Source organism: Oreochromis niloticus, linkage group LG1 (genome assembly GCF_001858045.2).
Source record: "Oreochromis niloticus isolate F11D_XX linkage group LG1, O_niloticus_UMD_NMBU, whole genome shotgun sequence".
Classification (NCBI taxonomy): Eukaryota; Metazoa; Chordata; class Actinopteri; order Cichliformes; family Cichlidae; genus Oreochromis; species Oreochromis niloticus.
In genome coordinates, this window is record NC_031965.2 from 23,684,211 (window position 1) to 23,705,403 (window position 21,193).

The window sequence follows — 21,193 nt, forward strand, 5'->3', positions numbered from 1 at the left end:
ATGAACCAGAATTGATTTGTAAAAATGGTGCAACTTCAGTGGTGTGGAACTGGTTTGACTTTCGGCCGTCAGATACACACCAAAGCACATTTTTTGGTAGAGCATGCAAGCGGGCCGTCGTTATTACCGAACCGATTTTATGTGGTACACGGCGCTCAAAAATCTGTCAAAAAATGTTTTAGTACGACTTTGCTAAGCTACGAAGCCGCACCGCTTGATGGATTGTCTGAGGATTACCGCTACCGTAGTCAGGAGCCTAATGGAGTAATATGTACTGTGCTTCAACATAATATTACCACATTGTGTGTATAACCTTTTTTTAAGATGGTTATGCTCAGGATATGTCCGCCAATTCCCACTGGAAATGCCTTTTGGTTAAACTCTCAGCAAAGAATTTGCATTTGCACTGTTAAATTTTTATATAGTTTTAATGCACATAAAAAAGAGCTGCTTGTTTAAGTGAAAATACATGGATGGGGGTTTTTTTTGCACTAATAAAGTTGTGGAGTTGTAAAGTATTTTATCTCGTGTCAATTATATCGTCAGTTATATCGTTATCGGCCGTCAAATTTTAAAATATATATCGTGATAAATATTTTTGGCCATATTGCCCTGCCCTATTTGTATTTATAATTTATTGTCAGGAAGCCTTTGTTATTGTTCATTGTATGGCTGTTTAAGCCAAAGTTTTTTTTCACATGCACGTATACAGAGAAATCACAGTCCAGTGTTGTTATCAATGGGAAGAGATCTCTGACTTACTGATGAAGTCTTTATCAATACAAGCACAAAGCAATCTGAAATTCACTTGCATATCAGCAAGGCACTTTTGTTCCTGCTCACATGAACATGATTTACGAAGGAAGTCATTGCATAGTGCTGCTGCTACATGTGACTACATAATGAAATGGTGAGTTAACCTGGGAGAGCACAAACCCTGAAAAGCAATCTCATAACATGAACAGACCTCTCTAATTGAGCCATTGTTCATGTAAGCAGTGGGATTTTCTGTTGGCCCACATCTCTCCAGCCAACTTTACCTTCTGATTCTAGAGTGATATGGTGTTCTGTGTGTCCACATGAGTATGTATGTGTGTATAGAGAGGAACACGTCTCTCCACATTGATCACCGCTCCTCGACAAAAAAAAAGACTGGGGGGGCGCTGCACTGGGGGAGTGTTAGCAAACAGATGCCAAGTGGTTACAATGTGAAATCCATTGCCCCTCAGTTGAGGCCATTGATCAAATGCATCTCCTGTATGTTTGGTTCTTTGCCTGTTTTTTAAAAAAAATAGTTTGAGTCTTTCCTTCCACCATGTTATCTTGTTTACTGTATGTATTGTGGTCTTTAAGGAAACCAAGCTGATTGAGGAGGAGCTGTTGGGGCTATTGGTGCCTAAGATGCAAAGATGAGGGAGGTACCTGTAGTTCCATCAGGAATAATTTTGACTTGGACAGAGAAGGATATGTTTAGTCACCTTGGTACATGCTCCCACTAAGCTTTGACTTTGGACGTCTCTCTCAATGCTTTTAACAGCCAGATGTAATAGCTCTGTGGTTTTGAAGAGGCCATGGTTAAAGCATTTCAGGAAGAGCAAGCTGGCGTCTCTTGTGGCTTCAGATGTGGTCTAAGTTGTACTTAATGCACCGACAGGTAATCCATCTGAAGGCAAGATGCTTTATGCTGATTTAGACAGGAAATCAGAAACCTAGTGTGGTATTAGCCCTGGTGTCTCCTGCTGTTATCCCACCCATTATGCAGAGGTAAATTTATATTGCTTCAGTTTAGGAGGAGACAGGTCTTGTTGTCATCCAAATGCTTAAAGATGTATACCAAGAAGTGACAATTTAAAAGAAACTTCAGCACTGAATGTTTGATCAAAAAAGGAAAAACAAACTTTTTGAGTGACATGACCAATCACTAAGCTTCCATTGTAAAATAATATTTGTTTTGTTGTAGATGAACAATTTCTAGAGATTCACTAACATATTGGTCAAACATCAGTCTGTGCCAAAATTTGCATTGTTCACCAATATAGACAAAAATTAATGCTGAATTCATTGACTTTTAATCATCTTTGTTTCCCCACAATTAAATGAGCATAACTGAGTAATATTGAAAAGAGAGCCAAGAGAACACAAAGCAAATCAGAATTTCAGTTTGCTGGACTAGTCTATACGTAAAACTGTGTTACAACATCAGGCATAACATTATGACTGCTGACAGCTAAGATGAATAACACTGACTATCTCTTCATCATGGTAGCTGTTAGTGGGTGGGATATAAGAGAGAAAGTTAATATTTTGTCCTCAAAGTTGATGTGTTAGAAACAGGAAAAATGGGCAAGCATAAGGATTTGAGGGAGTCTGATAAGGGCCAAAATATAATGGCTAGACGACTAGGTTAGAGCATCTCTAACTCAAACTCTTGTGGTTTCTTCCTGGTCTGCAGTGCTCTGCAGTGGTCAGTATCTGTCTGTATAAAAGTCAGGAAAGGAAGGAACAGTGGTGAACCAGCTGGGTGGCCAAGGGTCATTGATGAACATGGTATTGCAAAACTGCAGACCAATCACTGTGCCCATGCTGACGCCTCTCCACTGTCAAAATCAGCAACAATGGGAATTCGAGCAACAGAGCTGGACCACAGTACTATTGAAGAAGGTGGCCAGGTCTGATGAATCATGTTTTCTTTTACGTCACATGGATGGCTGGATGTGTGTGCATCACATACTTGTTTTATAGGATAGTAGGATAATGCACCCTGCCACAAAATAAAAATGGTTCAGGAATGATTTGAGGAGCATAGCCTTGAGTTTGGGGTGTCCCCCAGATCTCAGTCCAATTGAGCATCTGTGGGAGGTGCTGGATAAACATGTTTGATCCATGGAGGCCCCTTCTCATAAGAGGAGTTAAAGGATCTGTTGCTTCTTGGTGTCAGAAACCCAGAACACCTTTGGTGGTCTGTAGAGTCTATGCCTCTACGGGTCAGGGCTGTTTTGGTGCAAAAAGGGAACCAACACAATATTAGGCAGCTGTTAATAATCCTATAACTGACTGGTATACGGGAAAAAATCCCTGACACAGCAGAGGGCAAGATTTAGACCAAGTCATGTTAACCATGTTCAGTAGCTCTAAAATGTTCTGGTTTACACAACTGCCTGGCAAACCAAAGGTTGTTTGTTCGACTAATGCTGGACACACAAATCCTTTTTGGGGTGTGCTAGGTAGGTCATCTACGGAAGAGGATTTGGGCCACTGGGGAAAAACCAGTGGGCAAGTCTTTTTATTTCTTCTTTTCTAGAATTCTCTGAAAAAAGTCAAAATTCTGAGAAAAAAGTCAGAATTCTGAGATTAAAGTGAGAATTCTGAGAAAAAATAATACTGAGGAAAAAGTCAGAATTCTGAGAAAAATAATTCTGAGGAAAAAGTCAGAATTCTGACTTTAATCTCAAAATTCTGAGAAAAAAGTAATGCTAAGGAAAAAGTCAGAATTTTGAGATTAAAGTCAGAATTCTGAGGAAAAAGCCAGAATTCTGACTTTAATCTCAGAATTATTTTTTCTCAGAATTCTGACATTTTTCTCAGAATTCTGACTTTTTTCTCAGAGTTCTGAAAAAGAAGAAGAAAAAGACATGCCCACCCCAGTGGCCCTAATCCTCTTCCGTAGTCATCTGTCAAAAAAAATCTGCTAAAGCTAGTGAGCTACTGACTGTAGTGATAAGGGAGCAGCACAAAGTAGCTTTCATGTTCATCAAGAACAGGTCAAGAACACATCATGCACAAAGAGTGTTGTGGAGTTGTATCAGTACAGGAAAAGCAACACTTATTGAACAGCTTGAAAACACCCCACTTACTGTCGTGTGATGAATTCACAAAGGGCAAGAAAAAACATGCAACGGTCATGCCATACTATTTGACCTTATCTGTATCACTAAACATGGTGACTAATCAAGGCTTCAGGAAAATTTAAAAGTAAACTTACTGGATAAAAGATATATTGAAAGATAAAAGATGTTTCATCCCCTTCTGTTTTAAATAACAGGAATCAGAATCAGAATATTTTATTGATCCCTAGGGCAAATTATGTATATACAGGAATATTGCACAGTGTGAATGTGAAAGCAGTGCCAAGTTGCCATTACATTTAAAAAAAAAAAATTCTTCTAAAAGAAATGCACTGAATTTAGGTGAATGCGGGGAACCAGTCTTACGTTGATGTTTGAATGTGAAAACAGGGTTATAGTTACATGAAAGTGCAATAAACTTTTTGTCACTAAAATTAGGGATTAATCGTGGCAGATAATCAGGATCTCAAAATCACTGAGATAATCATTTTGACCATAATGGTGGGGTCATGGTGGTGCTGTGGTAAGGAGTGTCATCTCACAAATTTTTTATTTAAAGGTATCAACACAGAATTTTACTATTTTAATTTAAGCAAATGGGGAAAAAAACCCAAATATTCTTTGATTCCTTTAGGTCTGACACTGATTTCAACAAATCATTGTCAGATTTCTAAAGTTCTGATGAACATTAAATAATTAATAAAATAGCTGTTAGCTACAGCTCTAGTTTTGTTGTGTAAAATATATTGATTTTCAGCATGACGTCTATCCCATATTGAGCAGTTTTTCTGGAATAAGTTGTCTTAAAAGCAGGTCGGACAGACAGTCTGGCTGCTTCATGCCTATGCAGTGGAAATTGCATTTGTGTTGACATCGTCTCCATGTCTTTAAGAGCTGCTTATATCCCGATATTAAAAGGGTCTTTACACATGGCTGAAGACATCATTTAGCTGTTCCATCTAAGGAATGATTGCTCTTGACTTACTCGTGGGAACTTCATAAGATTTAGTGAATTGCTTCCACATCTGAAAATACGCCTGTCACAAAAATTATCTCTGTATGTAACTGTGTATCTACTTCCTAGAACATCCTTCCTGTGTGTTTACACCTCCCTAGCTGAACTAAAATTAAGTGGAGAATAAAGTCTAAAAAGGCCGTCCATAATTAATGGCATGTACTTTCTTAAATTTATCTGCTCTGTTTGTGTTGCACTTCATAATGAATAGAGGAAACCAAAGCTGGAAAATTAATTAATCTGCAGTATCTAATATACACAGACTACAGAAACACACAGGCTCAACCAATCCTCTCCAGTGATATTTTAAACTCATCGTTCCCACAGACTTGCTCTCCTGAGACCAACTTGCTCTTCCATCCTTGGAAAGGCAGCAGCTTCCGGAGGCAGCAACAGCTCTTCTCTCCCTGAAACAGAAGAACACCATTGCATCTTTTCATTTTTCTATCCCTCCTCCCCTCTTGTCTTCCTCTCTCTCTCTCTCTTTTTTTTTGCTCCCTTTTTTTCCCTACAGTACATCACTGTGGCTTTATCCATTTCATGTTTAGTGAAACTCCCCTGGCGAGCCAACACAAGGCAACGAGATGCCACAAATCTTTGATATCTTAAACAGAGGGCATAGTGCCAGCGCTCCTGCCAGATAGGAAAACTGTAATTCAAGGGAGGAACATCATCCTGAATCAAACAAAATGAATAAATAATCGGGGCTGCAGACACACTTTCATACTTGCGGTGCATGTCCATGGAGGATTGGTTTACCAGCCCAAGTGATTAGTCTGCTGGCAGAATTGTTTGGTTTCTGTGGCTCAACCATTTACAGTATGATATAACAGCAGATCAGATCCAATTTTTAACAACCCTCTGCAGAGCTCTTGATATGTAGCCAAAAAAAAAAAAGAAAGAAACTGCTGCTGCTCTAAGTGTTACTAACTTTGAGTTTACATTAGTGGCATGCTGTCCTCTTGGTTCAGATTTAATAAAAATCAAATTTTTTGGCTTGTAATATAATTTCTTCATCTCATAAGGAAGTAAAATGATACCTTTTATCTATTATTTTAATAAAGCATTTCAGTATGTAGGATACTTTTTTTCCCTCTCTCTGCAAAGTTGGCCATATTCCTCTTGGTTAAGATAAGGGCTTATTTATGTTATATGTGCACTTCGATCACAATCTATTCAAAAACAATGCTGTAGTTGTTTTCACTGGATTTATGTGAAGTAACTTTATATTACATTTGGCTCCAGCCTTTTCTTTCTTTCTCTCCTATACAACATAAAAATAAAACAGGGATTTTCTCATTGATAGTGGCTACATGTCTGGAGTTGCATTAATAAACAACCAGGAAAAGATAATATTTTTCAATGCCAAATCGATTTTCATAAGGTTACATTCCTAATATTTATATTTCAGCAACCTCTCTCCTGTTTATACAATAGAGGGTATTAAAAGGGAGATTAAATTTTGCCCGCCTGAATATAATACAAACACAAAATTATGCTTCTATTTCCAGGGCAAGCTGTGCATTGTCATTTATTTATGAGTTTTTTTGCCCTCCCCCCATTTCCTTTTCTCACCCAACAGTAAATATGGAAATTGTGTTTGTCAGTTTGGGTGTACCCATACGTATGCATGCATATCTATACATGTGCCTTTGTGTAGAGATCTTTTAATGTCTGCCTTTTATATTGTATTGAATGCAAACTTGTGCTGCGCTCCTCCGTGGATGCATTATGTGTAGGAGGGTCATGTGGTTTCTGCAAAGAAAACTTCTCCGTCCCACCATCAATAAACACACTCCCTCATCCAGTATCAACAGTCAATCATCTGTCTGCACACACTTGTTCTCTCGCTCCGTGTATGTCTCTCATCTTTCTAAAGGCACAGCCAGACTTTTATTGCCGCTATTACAATGACTTGCCATTATCCTTTTGAATAGGAGTGAGCCATACACTAAGTTGTTCCCACAATCATCCCCCCAATAAAAAAAAAAGACATTAAAACGCACTAAGAAGAGGGGAATTCTGACTTATTTCAAGTATACATTAAAGAGGTACTATTTTTATAATTACTGGTTTTCAGTATTCATAATCACTTCACTTCAGTCTACGTCTCAGTTCCAACTCTAATGGCTGAAACATCATGTGATGTTTCTCTCTTATATATTCATCCATTGAATGGATTCTATGAAATCTTATCAGACCATAATAATGATAATTCATCACAAATCAACCAGACGCAGTATCAAAGTTCTTTCTTACAGTAAAACTGTAATAAAATCATGGATATGATATATGAGTGCTCTACTGAAATCTTTTATTATTGATGTTTAAAATGGTCTGTTTGGCCACAGCTTGGAAATTTATATATGTTAAATGATAGTCTGTTTAATTTCTTCTTCTTCTTTTTACTGTTTAAACGGATGTAATGAATTGATATTTTGTGATGATGTCTGCCATCATAATGCTTGCAACTAGCATTTTTGTTACGTCCTTGTTTAGTAAGTACATTTTCTGATATCATAATCTTATTCATACAAAGATGGTTGTGCAGCAGAAAATGACTAGATAAGTCATACATACAAGCTGATCTGTGGGTTTTATACAGTTAGATCCAAAAGTATTTCAGCAATGACACCACAGTAGATTTTAAATCAAACAATTGAACAATCAAGGAGAAACTGAAGTGTATACTTTTTAGCTTTAATTTTAGGTATGTGTGTGATTTCAGAAAGAACATACTAAATTGCTGAGGTTTTGATTCATATTAACATGAACAGCATCACACGGTTGCTGCAGATTTTTCAGCTCCACATACATTATGCAAATCACCGGTTTCCCCACATCCAAAAGGTGCTCGGTTGAATTGAGATCTGGTGGCCATTTGAGTATAGTGAACTCATTGCCAAGTTCAAGAAACTAGTTTAAGATGATATGAGCTTTATGAAATGGTCCATCATTGCATTATTCTGTTAGCAGCCGGAAGATGTGTTACTGTGGGCATAAAGAGATAAACATGGGCACCAACAACACAGTTGTTGGTGACAGTGTGGTCTTCTGATGCTGTAGCTTATTTGCTTCTAGGTTCAGTGTGATGCTAAGAGATGCTATTCTGCATACCTTTGCTGGGGTAAGTGTTTATTTGGGTTACTGTTGCTTTCTTATCAGCTCAAAGCAGTTTGGCCATTTTCCCCTGACCTCTGTCATCAACAGGGCATTTTTACCCAGGGAACTGCAGCTCACTGGAGATTTTCTTTTTTAGACCATTCTCTGCAAACCCTAGCGATGGATGTTTGGAAATATCCCATGTGAGCAGCAGTTTCTCGAATGCTCAGACTATCTGTGTGGCACAAGCATCCATGCCATGTTTGAAGCCACTTAAATCACCTTTCCTCCTCATTCTGATGCTCAGTTTGAACTTCCACGAAGGATCTTGTCTACATTTTGAAATGCATTGAAGTATAAATGATATACTTGCATTAATGAGTACCTAACAAAGTGACTGGCGAGTGCATTTCCCTTAGGTTTACATCAGAAGGGAAATGCAAGCTTTCTTTGCACACTGTATTGCATGTCTTTTAATGAATCCCTAAAGTAGTATCTTTCACATGGACACAGTTTGTGTTTGAAAACTGTTGATTTTGCGTTGTGCCCTAGAATGAATAAGGCATGAGGGTTGTAGTCCTCTCTACATCATGCATAAATGCCCTCTATTTATGACCACTCTTGGGTTTAAGTTGGCATAGATAGAAACAAAATACCTCTGTTTTTAGAGCTTCTGAAGATAAAATGATCAACTACTATATCTTAGATGGTCGTCCAGAACAAAATGTATATTATTTATGTATCTTTTCCATTTCAGATTGCATTCAGTTCAGAGAGTCATGACTAAGTTTTTGGAGTTTGAATGACCCAAATAGCAACATACTAACAAGTTATAACTGACAAGTCAGATATATTGAATCGGGTTGTTTTTAGGGATGCAGAGATTGTGAAATTCTGGGTTGATACCAGTGTTTTATAAACAACTTGCCCGATAGCAAGAGTTGACTACACTGTATTTTTGTGTCAGTGCATTTCATTTTTGTAGTTAAACATTCCTCATTTTGTGCCAGAGAAATAAAGAAATCTGTATTTTTGAAATGTAGCTAGTCTTTTAGCTGTTGATAACAATCCATTGTAAAACTGATGTAACATGTAAGTGCCATCTTATCTATTAATGCTGATCTACTAATGCTGGGCTGTATTGATGCAATTTTATAGCAACAAAATGTCATTTGAACATGATTTATTAAAAGTAAGATTGGAATTTGGTACATAAGGAACTGGATCCTGACACAGCACTTTTCACATGTGTCCCGCTACCTTCAAACAGCTGAATGTTTTAATGAACTGTATTTACTTACAGTTACTAGTATTGAATTATAGATAATTGCTGACTATGCAATGATACAGTGATAAAGAAGAGAGAGATGCAACTATGTAGCTCTGCTTTTATGTTTGGGCTGCATGGTGTGCATTGTGGTATGCAGAAATTGCTAGATTAAAGGAGTATGTAAGACATGTGCTAACATTTTTTTTTTTAAGTTTTTACCCCTTAGCCGTAAAAGCCTGATGGAGTATTGTCATCACTGCCTTTAGCAGTAGTCACTTACCATAACTTATTTTCAATTATATTCAGGTCTGGACTGAATATGTGCAACATCTTGATTCTTTTTTGTTTTAGCAATTCTATTATGGATTGCTGGTCTACTTGGAACCCTAGTCCTGTTGTGCAACCCAATTTCAGCCAAACTTTTGCCTCAGATTTGACTCTAGTATTCTTTGGTATACAGAGGAGTTAATGGTTGACTCAAGTACTACAAGGTGTTCCAGTTCCTCTGGCTGCCAAATAAACCCAAATCATCACGCTTCCGCTACTATGGTTGACAGTTGGTATAAGGTGTTTGTGCTGATATGCTGTTTTTGGTTTTTGTCCAAAAGTCACACTATGCAATATAGTCAAACATCTCCACTTTTGTCTTGTATATCCATAGGACATTACTTCAAAGGTTTCATGGTTTGTTCAGATGCAACTTTGGAAAACTAAGCCATGCTGCCATGTTGTATTTGGAGAGAAAAGGCTTTCTCTTGGCAGCCCTTCCATATAAGCCAAACTTGTTCAGTGTTTTTCTAATTATACTGTCTTGAAGTTCAACATTTAACATCTGGCATCTGTAGATTCTGGGATGTAGCAGTTTCATGTACAGTTGTACATTTTTTGCATTTTTCTGAACATTGTACAGTCTGTGCAAAGGTGTATTTGGTTCTTCACTGAAGCCGTGTGAAAGAGTCCTGTGAAAACCTCCAAAAGTTGATTCTGTTCATCTGGACGTAGCGCTTTCAGTGGGAGAAAACGTCACTCATCCAAGTGAAGGAACAATGGGCTCATCATTGAAAGAGTGTCCACTGGGCTGTAGGTGTAAATAGACTGCAGAGTCCTGGCCTGACGAGGTAGCTCTTCTGTGTTGTGCCATCCGCTTCGCCAGAGGTTGTTTGGTTTCCCCGATGTATAAATCCTGGCAATCCTCCTGGCACTTAACAGCGTACACTGTGTTGCTCTGTTTGTGTTGGGGGACCCGATCCTTGGGGTAGACCAATTTTTGGCGCAGCTTGTTTTGGGGTTTAAAAGCCCCCTACAGGCCAGTGGACACTCTTTCACTGATGAGGATATACACATCCTGGACAAGGAGGAACGCTGGTTGAGCGCAGAGTCAAGGAGGCCATTTACGTACGTGCCGAAACGTTTCGCCCACTGAAAACGCTACGTCCAGATGAACAGAATCAACTTTTGGAGATTTACTTACCTGGATGATTGAGAATGTATCAAGACAGTCCTGTGAAAATCTTTTTCACATTACTGCAATTAATATTGATAGCAGTCTTTGTTGTTGGGGAGGTGAATCATGCTTTTTAGGGTGCAGAGATAAATTGGGCATCTTTACTTTTAGTGTATAAGAATTGTACTTTTTATGTGCAGCTCATGAGTATAGATATTTTACTTTAGCCATCCACTTCTACATAATCCTGACATACTAGAAAATACTCTCCCCCTTCACACTTTCTTCTGTATCTGCTCCAATTCCAGCTGTGAGGTACAATTACTGCCATGAGTAAATTTCTACATTTCCGCAGGGCCAGATCATTTAAACCACAATGTGAGTCCTCAGTAACTTTAGAGCCCCTGCAGGCCCTCTTCAGTTGCCCCTCAGTCCCTGGTGTGAACCTGGTAACGTGTTCAGTGATACAGAGTTTGGTGGCTGTGAAGCTGTCAGGATAATGCACTACTAATGGTGCATATGTGTTAGGCCAATGATGTCCCTGTCAAAGAAACATTATCTATATAACCAATTCTCTGTCTTGAAATGAGAATACACCAAAGCCCAACTAAAAGGACGATGTTCTAGAAATTAAAAGAATGTGATGTATGACTGTAATGACATGACGTGAAATATATCATGTAAAATGTGCAGCACCGGTGCATGAACTGAGACATATACATTTCAGAAACATTGTAGTATGTCAATGCTCTGTCAGATTAAATGCTTATTTCTTGCCTATTGGCTTTCATCAGGGCAAAGGAGAATGTAAGGAAAAAAGCAAGTCTTATTCTTGCAAACTTGAAAACTTTTCTTATTGTTATCATCAAGTTCCCTTTGCAATAAATTAGCATTGTTCTTTTATGCATGTCTGCAAATAAATCTGTACTATGACTTATATATCTATTCCATCTTTATAAAGTCCACTCTATGCACCTCTGCTGAGTGGATCACAAGTGTGACTGATTTGCATTTCAGCAAATGGTGGGCAAGCATCTGTGGGAATTTCTTTTTTTTAAATCACAGTATCTTTGACTACTTTACCTTTACCTATTAACATAGGTAGAATGTTGTCCCTGACTATAAGTTTAATTAGTTTGTTGAATATTAATAGGCTTCACAAATTCGATTTACTAAATATACCATCGGCAACTCAAAAAAATCCAAATGTCATCTCCCTTATAAATAGGTTCTGCTATCTCAGCTGATCAAATCAATGCTAGACCCACCTGCAAAGACTGAGATGAGGATTAATATGACTGCAGTTTTGAATAGGGAGAAGGGTGCAATCATGTTGTTAAACAAACCTCATCACCTGGATCCATGCTGTTTTGCCTCATTTATGAAACAGAGGAACATTAATGGAAAGTGCAGGGGACTATACTAGAAGAGATAAAACAAGTAAAACTGGCAGAAGGTAGGGGCAGTGAGAACGGGCTCAGTGGAGGACATCCCAGTGATCAGCAAAGTGGTGACAAAACTGCTTTAATGGGGGTACCTCTACAGAGACACCCCCTGGGATCAGCTTCAGCACCCTACAATAAGCAGTTAAGATTATGGATGGATGGAAATATTATATATTCCTGTAAATATTTATCAGAGATGAGCATTATCTGTAAAAGAAATGCTGTGGAAGTCTGACTAATACTCCTTAACTAAGTGCCACCAGTTATCTGGATGCATGCCTGTCCTCTGTGTCCCACAGTGCCATTTCTACTCATAAATTCATAGGTAAATCCAAAAATACATTCCAGTTTCAATTTGCTTTTGTAATAACTACAATTTTCTCTCCCATACAAGTGTTGGAGTGATGTAAAATGACCTTTATTTAGGAGGTAATTGTGCAGGCCCTTTGCAAATACCTGATTGTGATCTCTCTCTCTGCAGAGTGCTGGTTCAGCAGGGTTCTATCCTGTTCCTCAACATGGTCCTCTTTCCTTCCAAGGTGTCCTCTGGCTGCGCTGGCCGCTTTGAAGGCTCCCTCTCTCTATAATAGAATTGCTCCATACACTTCCTGAACGGAGCACAGAGAAGCACTAATTCCACACTGATAAAGATCCCCCTTCCTCTCATTTCATAAGTCTTCCACTAGATACGAAGCTGTGCTAGATTAGATGTGTCACTCCTCCCCCATCCCCTGTAACACAAAAGTCCTCACAGAACACAGCTAGGAAAAGAAGAGAATTAATTTAATTGCTATTCAAGAGTGGGTGAACAAGAAGGTGAACAAAGGGGAGAACTGCACATATTGGGGAGGAGAATGTTTCCTTTTTTCTTCTTAACAACAAAAGGGAGATGTTTCTTTTAAAATCAGGAAATGTGGATTGCGTATTGAGGAAGACGAGCCGGAGGTCATCTCTAATATCTGTTAAATTCAGAGTGTAGTTGTCAGACGTGTCAGAGATCCCTCTCTCGCCGTCTAAACTAACACAGGAGGGGGTTAGTTATGATAATGAAGCCCTGTTTGAGTGTCTGCCTGGGTGAATGCGGGTGTGAGCACACTTCCTTATGCTTCTAGTTTAATTAAAAGATTATAAAAGACATCCTCTGCCATGAGGAGACTGCCATCGAGTTCTCATACATCAGATGTAACAGATGTAACATTTTACTGAATTAATCAATATTTTTTTCCATGAAAAACATTTAATATATTTCAACTTGCTAGTAAAGTAGCATTTTAATCTTTCTTTTTAGAATGGATACATTTTATTTATTTTCCCCAGATTGCAAACCTCGATGTAGGTGGGGGCAAGAGAACCAGAACAAATAAAATCTCAAATATTAAATTTAAGATTATGGAGTCATTTATTCCTGTTTATAGTGGCAATAAAATAATAGAAAAATGTCTCTACTGACTTGTAGGAATGTGGAGGTGTCTATTGACCAGAGATGGGCAGTAACGCGTTACTTGTAACGCGTTACTGTAATCTGATTACTTTTTTCAAGTAACGAGTAATGTAAGGGATTACTATTGCAAAAACGGTAATTAGATTACCGTTACTTTCACGTAGGAACGCTGCGTTACTGCGTTACTAAAACCGTGATTTTTTGCGAGAACGTCTCATGACAGTGACGTAAGCGAGTGCGACGTTCGTGACAACAGCTGTCTGCAGATCATAATATATCGAGTGCGGGACAGAGTGTAGCATGCAGCGTTTAAAGCGTGGAAGTACTGACCTTATTTTGAGTTTGATTCCATAAAAAGTGACAAAAACATTAGTGTCCGTTGTGCGTGGGAAGAAAACTTCTTTTTACAGCGAAAAAACCCCTAAACTTCCAAGCAAGCACCGAGTGTACTACGACGTAATGTGAAATTCACAGAGAAACTCGCGGATTCTTCCACTGACCGCTGCAGCACACCTGCACCAGGGTAAACCTCCTCCGCCTACCCCAGTCCTGCTTTACAGGTGAAAATAGAGCAACAGGACCGCTAGTCTTTGATTTTATTTATTTTCTGCTGTGTTTTACTTGCATCTATTTGAAAGAGTGAGTGTAAACATAAAAATTTTTTTATTTTATGTGCTGGAATGTGCAGAAAATAGGTTTAAATGTTAAACAAATTTCTTCCAGTCAGAGAATGTTGCATATAATTTAATTTTTGCTTGATGCATAAAGTTAAAAGATTAAAACTAATAAAACAAGTTTTAAAAAGAGACTTTTCCATTTGATTACATTTTGTATGATGAATTATGCAGAAAACGTAGAATTGGGCTGAAAGATCTATCGCTTTATTACCTGTTCAGGTCGTAAATCGTGTTTTTAAAAAGTAACTAAGTAACTAAGTAATTGATTACTTTTGAAAATAAGTAATCAGTAAAGTAACGGGATTACTTTTTGGGGGAAGTAATCAGTAATTAGTAACTGATTACTTTTTTCAAGTAACTTGACCAACACTGCTATTGACTTCAAAAATTACCCTTTAAAAACACTGAAGCGTTAACCCAGGAACTCTTTTAATGTCCAAATATAGCTGCTTTGTTGCTTATTATCACTCAGACTAAAGAGGTGCTTTTTGTGCTATATCTGTCCTACTGCCCTACTAATTTTTTTTTCAGATAGGATGTTGCAAGGTTATGACAGTTTGAATGAAATGTTGTGTCATTTATGTCTGAGTCCTCCTCTGCTTTTCTTTTCCTTTTTCCTGTTTCTTTATACTGGGTAAAGGGGACTTCCCTGCAGATGTGGAAGCTGCTCTTTGTGACTCTTTTCATCTTCTCTAACAACAGTTTGATCAAAGCTTGAGAATGGAAACAACAAACCTGTGTGTCCATGGCCCTGTCACACGAGTAATAAAAACAAGTTTTAACCATGCTTTGCAACAGCGTAGAATTCAAATGTAGCATCACACTATCAGTGCTCTTCTGAGACTTTTTTTCACCCTTTTTTAACAAGAGCAGCATTTTAAGTCACAACTAAAGGGAAAAAAAAAGAAAAATCATCTGATGTTGAACTATTAAAAAAGAAGAACTCCAGAAAAGCTTAATATGTTTGAAATTGTACAGTTTTGCAAACTTCTTTGTGCAAATGTGTGCAGTGTGGGGTTTCACTTTTGTGCACGCTTGAACAAAAATCCCCGTTTGCACAAAGAGTATGATGTAATTAAATAAGTGGCACTGCTTTAATGAACTGATGTAAAGAGATTATCTGACAACTAGCACTCATGCTCCATGTTAGAATATTATGAGTGACTGAATATTTTTATTGTGATGGTCAGACCATCCCATACCTTGAACTACCTTGTTGACCGCAACCACAGAGCGATCTATAGCGTCTAGTGGGTGTAGTGTTGCGATCTGATCCCTAAGAGAGATTTTATTTATTTATTTATTTATGTAGTTTTTGCCTGGTCACCAGTAATTGTGAAACTTCAGCTAGTTTTTTCTGGCTCAACAAAAGCGCTGTCAGGCATCATATTTCCCTCAGGTTCAAATGTGCTGTGTGCTTTGATAATAAATGGAGGGAGCTCAGGTGACCAGGCTTGATGGGCTTGTGCGTACTAGTGGGACCTTAACATCGTTTGAAATCAAAATAGCATTTTCACCATTAGAATGAGGTTGTAATTTTGGATGTCTCTGATACATTTCAGCATATCCTCTCAGAGCACTGCGGCCCTTTTTTTTTAAATGAGTGGAATAATAACAGTTACATTTTCCTTAAAATCTCTTAAGGACTGCTGACCCAGACAGAGATTTAAATGTTTGATCAGTCGCTGGGCTTCAGTTGTACTTGGTCTCACATCTGAATACACAACACAAAGCAATTTTTTTCTTTCACTCTTAATTTTACAGAGATGTCCATAACCCAGATAATTTAATACATTCCTTTATTGTACGTAACCCAGATCATTAAGCCAGAAATATCTTGTGGAACTGATGGAAGAAGGCAAAACCAGGACAATGTTGTGCAGACCAATTTTCTGCAGATGAGAATTCGCTGCTAAATGTTTCCCCGTATAAACAAACAAAACAACAGGAAAATCTTGGTTTGCCTTTTGTTTGTTTGTTGTATTTTCAGTTTGCGCACAGATTAAACATTGTAAATGAATGTGGTAATTAACGTGCGGTGTGTGTGTGAGCGTAGGCGCTGGTTCATCTACTTGTTTGTCTCAGATGAAAGGAGAATATTTTTTTCTAAAACAAAAAGTAGGATTGCACTCACTGCATCATACCCACTTGTTTACAATGGTCTCCCACGGGGGCTCCCCTCTCTGTTTGTTAGTGTATTTGCTAGAGGAGACTTAAAATAGCCTGCTAGCTCAAGCAGAGCACCATCTATAGGCAGACTGTGTGGTGAATGTGCCAACTTTACTGTACTGATCTGCAACCAGCATAAGTTTTATTCAGACTGTCTCGTTCTTCTGTGTTTGATCTTTGCTGAATCAGCTTAGAAAGAAAGGAACACGAAAAACAAGTTTAATATTTCCTCGGGCATGCAGAATGGAATTTTTCGGAACACCAATGTAAAGCTACCACTCAACCCATCATGATATGTTTTAGTGTAGTACGCACATATAAGTCATAAATGGTTTTCAGTAACACTTAAATGTCTTCCAAATCTTACCATTATATTTTTAAGTATTAGTGAGATTCAGTTATAACTTACCAGTATGACTTACTGCCATGTGATCCACTTTGTTAACTATGGGGTTATCTAATGCATAAATAAATGAGCCAAAACAATCACCACAGCTAAAAATAAACCAAATTAAAAAAAACTGCACTTTTCTTCTTTTCTTTTTGTTTCATAAGCAGCATGGCACAAATTCACAAAAATTCTGCATTGAAGTTGCAACACTGGGCAAACTAAATTTGGTAAAATGTGAGTCAGAGAATTAAGCCGATCTCCTTCTTAAGGACAAGGTTACCAGCTCAACATTTTCCCAGATAGGCCACAGTACGAAGTTCAAAGATACTCTGCAGATTAGCAGTCTCTTACAGTACACTCTCTGACTCAACATAGAGAAATATGGTATTAAACAGCTGAATGAAGATTAAAAGAGATGGAAATAGACTGTTAAACAAGCCTCCCATGGTACACTTCATATGATGTTCTGTTAGGCCGAGCTAGTGACCTTTATAATCAAAGCATATGCTAATTACAGAGATATTATTAGACGGGTGGGAGTCATTGCTCAAAGCTATGCTATCTCTGCCTGCACAGAATTCACAAATCAGGGGATTGCCACCGAGAAGGTGGAGCGATAAATGTCACATTGTCTCTATTTTGTCTTTATACTATATAAGGAAAGGGCAAACAAGTAGCTCTGAAATGATTACGCAGATGTCTCTGTTATTAAAACTCCCTGCCCTCTCTTCTCCTAACCTGTGCTATTTAAAAGCACAGTAGTTGTGAGGGGTGAAAAAAACATGGGTATTTACTGCGTCACTATGTCACCTCTGCAGGGTGTGCACCTTTAAGCCAATGCACAAAGTAGATATTTTTTTTAAAGTGTATTTTAGATTTAATTTGCAGGTTCAATTTTTTTCCAGGTACTTTATTCCCCTCCCTATAACACCCTGCCTCATCCCTTTGCTCTGTATTTCTCCATCAGTAAATTTGCATAGAAATAATTTCTGGGTTGGGCATGTTTATTGGGTGTTTCAGAAGTGACACAACATGACTTTAGTAACACAACACAATAGAATTTACAAAAATGTTAGATAAGAACTCTCTTCAGAGACATTTACTAATAGCTGTAATGCAAAACTCCAAAATTAATTTAATGTGGGAAATTAACTGAACGATCGGGTTGGCCAAGCTTGTTGTAGACGAGCGTTTTAGTTCATTTAAGACAGATTCCGGTTCTCGCTGTGTAACTAGAGCTCGTTCACCGATGGATTTGTTTTACACCCATGTTCTAAATGATCTGTTTTCGATTTATGTCATTATTATATGGAGTGCACTTTACTTTGTGTATCGCCATCTCTTATATTTAAAGCTGTTCAAGAACGCACTACATCTCGAAACAAGTACACATGTGCACACACAAACCGCACACGCAAAACACACACACACGCACACTAGGATCTAAATTGAACAGACCAGCATGGAGTAGGCCAATTACATCACTGCCCCAATTAAAATAAAACAACAGGACTCTTTCAAGCTGTCCTGCAGGGGAGAGAAAATTGGACGGGGAGAAAGAAAGAAATAGCAATAACAAATCCCAATCCAGTCAGATCGTCATGATGTTCATTTTAATTAAAAAATTGGATTCACTGCAATTAACTCGAAACTAGTCCCCTGTGGCTCAGTGAAAAAGAAAATGATTGGCTCTCAGTTTCCAAGCAACTCTGCGAGCTCCACAACATCCTGTGATAATCTCTTTTTAAGTAGTGTTCTCTGTTTCTTGTGAATATTTGAATGTTTGTCAAAGGAAATGCTGCTTGATATGTTGACATGACTGACATACACTAGCAATACAGACAAATCACAAATCTCCTAAATGTCTCTCCTGGGTTCTCTGAAATTGTGGCGATCTGGGGGTGTGTCTTCAAACTAAGGGGGTGACAGTTGAAAGGACACAGGTTTGTGGCTGGTCTGACACTCACAGTGACTGATATCTTCACCGATCAATTTAAACATGTTATTTTTATTTATTCATTTCTTTTTAAACCCGTCAGTGTCGATTGACCTTGTTGTAAGTCACATGCCCTGTCATCTGTAATAATGTTTTCTACTCTGTATGATGTGCATGTGTTAATGTATGTGTGTATAGTGTATGAACTGAAATGTCTACAGTAGTTGTCTGAGGTATGGATTACTATGGTGATAGGGGTTGAGTGGCTAAAGCCGTATGACTAATAGCCTGTCAGTGTGGCACTCAACTCTACTTGGTCACACAGATCAGTGCCTTGCTCTTGTTATGAGATACACAACCACATACATTTATTTATATAATATATAGTAGGTGTGTACAATGTTACTGAGGCCGATTCCAATAAAAATTGGTATTGGGAGCAAAAAATAAGTCACGCATATCATGCAATTAAACTAATAGCTTATCTTTTTCATTAGCTTGCTGGTAGTGCAGCGTTAGGTTGTCTCAAAACAGGAGTACTGTCCAACACTAATGTGGTTACACAGCTGCTGTTTGCTGACGTAGTGCAAACATGAGCTAGCTGATTTAGTCATGTTTTTCTAATGATGTGTTTTTCTGTAAATAAAATATTGCACAATTCAAGGAATGTGCAATGCTGGTGCTCTGGTCTCACGCAGTTCATGATATAGTCAAAACCTTTAATCTATTGATTTGTGTTGCTGGACATGAATTGTCATTATGTTGTGTCCCTGATGATTATTATTGATCAGGCCGGTGTCTATTATGGTATTTTGAGGAAAATAGTCTGGATTTGTAGCACTGGAGGAGTAAGAGTCTTGATTTTTGCAGCAGAGACCAAAAAAACGACCAAGTATAGATCATCATTTGTTTGATTTGTAAATATGTAAGCTTGGTGAGAAGATAACCACTGTTTGTGCAATTATTTGGATATAGAAGAAATATAAAATGTCCTTGGTCTTGCTCGTGCAAAGATCTAGCCCTATGGGGTCTGAGAATGATCATTAGAAAGGTGGCTGGATTAGTTCAAAACTACACAGGAGGAGCGTGTTAATGATCTGGAGGCAGTTGGGACCACAGTCACCAAGATCAAATGGTGAGTATGAACCAAAAAATGCCATCCCCATACTTTAACATGGAGGTGGAAGCAGGATGACTTTACTGCATCCATGACCGCCGTCTGATTGGTCATAGATGGATGACAGCATGACATTGACGTAAAACGTCGAAAATGTAATGTTTTGCTTGGGGATCAAATACTTATTTTATTAAACGACATACAAAATCAATTTATGATGGTTATATAATGTGTTTTCTTTCTGGGCCTTTGGTTTATATTCTTTCTCACACCATTAAAATAAAACTACAATAAAATTTAGTGAGCAAACTTTCAAATTCAGCAGGGGATCAAATAATTATCCCCCAACTGTGATTTACCAAGTTAATTGTTTTTGTAATTTATCTTTTTAAATGAAATAAGACATTTGAACTGTTCTTACTGAATACCCTAATAGTAGTTTACTAATATGTATCTCTTCCAAGCATATCTCTCTGTATTTAATTTTTCTCCAACATGAATTAATAGTTTTCCCAATATGAAAAAATTGGCCAACCAAGCCTGAGTTCTGCTCCTACTTAATGGTAAAAGGTAAATATATAGTATAGTGTATATACGAGTATAGTATAATATATTATAAGCTTTTTTTGAAAGTGACGTACAGATCTAGCTGTAGCCTAAAGGAGCTCATGGGGAAGATAAAAAAGGAAAATATACCTCAAAATATACCTCATGCTTGCATACATGAAGAGAAGGTAACAATATTGGTGCTTTTGTCATCATTTATTTCTTGCCTGTTCTTTCCTTTTTCGAGAAAGGCTAAGATAAATATTCACTTATTAAAGCGTAACTGGAATTGACTGTGTCATGCATCAGGCTAATAGCTGAAAGCCATGGTTCAATACGGCAGAGTTGGGACAAGCTTTGCTAATGGAAGAAGTGACGTGGTTGTAGCCCAAATGTCATTCATCAGACCGCACACTGTTCGTTAGGGGCTACAAAGCTCTGCCATCTCACACACTCAGGCTCATCTGTTAACCCTAGGCAGGCTGTGGCACCCACCGGATTATGGAAATAACAGATTCAAGAAAATAGGACACCGATAGGTCATCCATGTGGAAATGATTGGTGTCAGGAGAGTGTCTCGAGTATGTCTGACTGCAAGGGATGTGGTGGTTTTTCTTTTCTCTGAAGATCTATCTAGGTACTGTTGCGCCTGGAGAGCTAAGGGTTGCATCAGGGGAACCTGTGCCAGTTTTTATGGTCCCTCTTATTACATTCCTGCCCACCACTAATAGGGTATGCTGAATGTGGTCTACATGTTCTGCGTCACTGAATGAACTCAATGTAATTCACATAAAT

At 38.1% G+C, this 21,193-nt stretch overlaps 1 long non-coding RNA gene across 1 annotated transcript; it reads right to left on the minus strand.

Moving 5' to 3' along the window:
• Positions 1 to 4,081: 4,081 nt before the first annotated feature.
• Positions 4,082 to 13,950, minus strand: LOC112846755 (uncharacterized). Its single transcript, XR_003219877.1, has 3 exons — positions 13,893 to 13,950; positions 12,578 to 12,729; positions 4,082 to 5,267 (listed from the first exon to the last, which is right to left on the minus strand). It is a non-coding gene; the product is annotated as an uncharacterized LOC112846755 (long non-coding RNA).
• Between the last annotated feature and the right edge of the window lie 7,243 nt (positions 13,951 to 21,193).